Source organism: Sinocyclocheilus rhinocerous, unplaced genomic scaffold (assembly GCF_001515625.1).
Source record: "Sinocyclocheilus rhinocerous isolate Xijiao unplaced genomic scaffold, SAMN03320098_v1.1 scaffold1858, whole genome shotgun sequence".
Classification (NCBI taxonomy): Eukaryota; Metazoa; Chordata; class Actinopteri; order Cypriniformes; family Cyprinidae; genus Sinocyclocheilus; species Sinocyclocheilus rhinocerous.
Genome location: NW_015647052.1, coordinates 273,857 through 277,852, shown reverse-complemented (window position 1 = coordinate 277,852; position 3,996 = coordinate 273,857).

Genomic DNA, 3,996 nt, shown 5'->3' with positions numbered 1-3,996 from the left:
GTTTTATACAGTATACATCCAGAAGATGCCACACACTGATTTCACTGATGCTGTAAAGCCAGAGAAAGTGTGTCAAGACCGCAAGGAAGCAAGTATAGCCATAGTGCTCAATGATATCCAGTCGTTCTTCAACTCAAAGTGACAGATAAAAGAAAGAGATACTCGTAGCCGTGATGAGACACATAAGCCGGGGGCACGGGATCGACTTCTAGGCAGATGAAACCCTGTCACAAATCTGCATACAATGGCAGGGGAGAGAATGCTATCTCATCTCATCGACAGCATCGTGTTTAATCAACAAACAATTAAAATTGAATGGGATTTATACCCCTCAGGCACCAAGTGTATAGCTGCTACCGTTAAGCACATGTACTTTGGTCATTTCTTTATGACAGGTGTAGGTGTACTGTATATGTATATTTTATAAGGAACATTTTCTTGCCATATTCTTGATGTGCAAAGGGAATCAGTCTATATGAAGAAATGTGATCTTTCTTAGGTTAATCTTATGTTAATAGTGACCCAGCATGACAGCATACAGCATTTGTTCACCTCTTAGATGGGGTCTGGGCATCACTGAGGACGGAGAGAGACTGAGACTGACTTTAAACCAGATCCAGTGTGATGTGATCTGCCTTTAGTCATACCTTATGGAAACGCACAGTGTTGCCATATTGATTCTTTAATTTGAATGGTGTAACGTGATAAAGAAGTAATGTATATGATTTTCTCTTGTGAATATTTTCTGTTACAGGCAAAATCTGATTTGTTATTGCCTGGTATCATTGTATTGAAAAGTACCATATAAAACACTATAACATCTTAGTTTTATATTTTGTGCAGTGTTTGTAAAGGTAAGCTCATGTTGTTGCATACACATGAAGATAGTAAAGGACAGCAGCATGTGTCAAATGGTCAAAATTACTAGGATTACTAATAAGACTATTATATCATCAATTAGATTTTGCATTATTTTACAGTCGTTGATGTTGATTAAAATGTATTGAGATTGAATTATTTTACTCCATTTTAGATGATAAAGTTAACAAAGATTGTGGGGAAAATATGAAAAAAGTCTTTTAATTCAGCATATTTACACTGATCTAATATATTCTCTATATTAAACATTTGATAACAGTCATATTTTAGGGCATTGTGAATTTGCCTTGTATTGTAAAAGAAAACCTATATATACAGGAATAGTTCATCATGCTGTTCCAAACCAAATTGATGTTCTTTTTTCTGCATAACAGAAAATAAGAAATTTTGAAGAACAATGAGTACTCAGCTGTACGTAATGTAGACTGACCTTATCAGAAATATAGCTCTTAATTTATGAATCATCCAGTAGTAGATTTCAGGTCATAAGGAAATCTAGGCCAGTGTTTGTTTTTAAAAACTGAGGTGAATCACAGAGAGGAACAGTACCCGCAGCCAACAGATCAAATGTGTGAAACATGATTAATGTTCACGTAAACCGCTTACAGAAATTAAGAAAGGCAAAATCTAGATTAATCACCAGCTCACTCTGTAGTTTGAATTTCTGATGGTTTATTGTAATTTCTCTAATCACCATCACAAACATCAAAAGAACAAAATAGTATTATTTGTGTATATAAAAATTTGTAATTTGAAATTCAGATGTCAGAAAATGTTACATAATGCTTTTTGCTTTGTTGGCCTTAATTGCGATAAATATAATCCTTGAATATTACTAACAGCACTATATTCTGTGGTTTATTCTGTTTAGGAAATACAGTCTTCATGCTGATATCTACATGCAGCTTTACAAGAGAGGTGCGTGAGTGCTTTTAGACATATACAGTGAATCAATATAATGAAGTACACAGAATGGGACAAATAATTCAAAAGGAAAAAGAGAAGTGTCAGCAGTTTACCCTGCTTAAACTTCATCATAAAAAATGGAGAGGATAGAGGTATAAGATCTGTAACCAATTTGTAAGGGAAACCTCTGTGTGTCTCCTCAAGCAATTAATGGCAGCATGGAGAGGTGAAATAACATTTCAATACCAGTCTCCTCTGCAACCCAAAACCTACTGATGTGCTTCAGAAGCTGACTTTACTGTATAGCCTACTGTATATGGGCCAAGCTGTAGGCTACTAATTTTTTTAGATGCTCTTTATTAAAAAAAAAAAGTAGGCTATTCGATGTGGGACTCTTTGTCTTGCTTTGCAGTATCAGCCTCAGAGGAGCTATCCTTTTGTTAGATATCTGTTCTTATGGGCACATTTCTCACTGTTCAGTTCACCTCCAACATATCAAGTTTAAAGCAATGTACAGTATAGGGTTGGGTGGAACACAGGTGTTTTTTTCTTTTGTGGGAAAGAAGAGCTTGAGTGATGAATTCATAGTGTACGATCGTCATAGCGCTTTAATACTACAAGCATATTAGCTTACAAGGCTTAGACTTTGGGGCCGTTCACACGTTGCGTCTAAAAACGCGTGGAAAACGCCAGTCGGCCGCCTTCTGCTTCTTTCAAAAGCGCTCGGGTTGCGTCTGCCGTTGCTAAGCAACCATGAGCTGCGCTCTCCATGACGACGCGGAAGTTTCATCTCGCTGCGGCGTAGACCGGGACGCTTTTGAAACGTGCCGCGGCGCGTCTGGTGTAAACACAAGTGTAGGGAGTTAAATTCAAGGTTAACATTAATGTTCTATAAATTTAAATAAGATCTAGAGGTAATATCGTGAGAACAGAGACCCGCGATTAGGATCGCGGGAGAGAATGATCTAGACAGTTGTGAGAGCGTAGAGGGAGAGATGACATGCTCTGTAATCGGATGTGGCTGAATCATGATGTTTACCTCTTCGTGTTTAATAAATCAAGTGTTATGATCTGCCGAGCTCCCTGTCGGTGTCCTCCTTGGATCAAAGCCAAGAACCCACGAGCCAGAGCGTGGTAAGAACTGTGACGCTCATATATAGAAACAACACGCGTTACACTGGTGGCAGCGCTGGTTGGCTTGTTTTTGTTGGGACACTTGTTTTTTTATTGTATTGAACGAGGTGGATATCGCCACTTTAACCTGCAGAGACGCTGATATTGTTTTTTACGTGCTCTTCTTTCCATTGTTTTACTTCAATGATAGGTTAGAATTTTGTGAATGAAAGATCATGCAGAATTATTATTATTATATATATATATATATATATATATATATATACATGCACACACACTGTATATATAACAGTATTTTTTATAAATATATTTAAATAATATAAATTTGAATACACATTAATTCAAGGTAGGTAATTTTCAACTTGTGGTAATATGTATCAAATATAAAGTGAACCATAACTTTTCTTAATTATTAATACATTGATTCTCAAGAAATATATTACAGAATGGCTAAAAGTTCCTTCAAGGACAATTTTACAATAGTAAAATTTAATAATAATAATTATTTGATAGACATTTGGTAAAGGTTCCTATTTTAAACCTGAATCAAAGTTTAATGAAATTCATTTACCAATATGAAAATATTAAATTATCAATAAGTATCAAGATAATGATTAAAAATTGCACAAAAGGTTCCCACTACGACAATTTGTTCCTTGGATCAAAGCCAAGAACCCACGAGCCAGAGCGTGGTAAGAACTGTGACGCTCATATATAGGAACAACACGCGTTACACAAGCATTGACTAGAAGGACCGCGATCAGTTCCGGTAGCCGCGTCGGAGCCGTAACGCGACGCAGACGTGTGCAGTGTAAATAAGGGGTGAGCGTCACGACCGCGTCGCGTCTATTATGAGCGCGCTTGCCGCGCGTCTATATTTGAAATAACGAACCTGAGCGAGCGCGCAAAAGACGCGACATGTGAACGACAACTTAGTGTATTAAAACTCTGATTTAGGCAGATGCACATCTTCAGATACCCCTCAAATAACACAGGAAAGCCTTTGAGGAAAAAAGAACACATTTATTTCTATTGACTTTAATACTCTTTGATCATATATATATATATATATATATA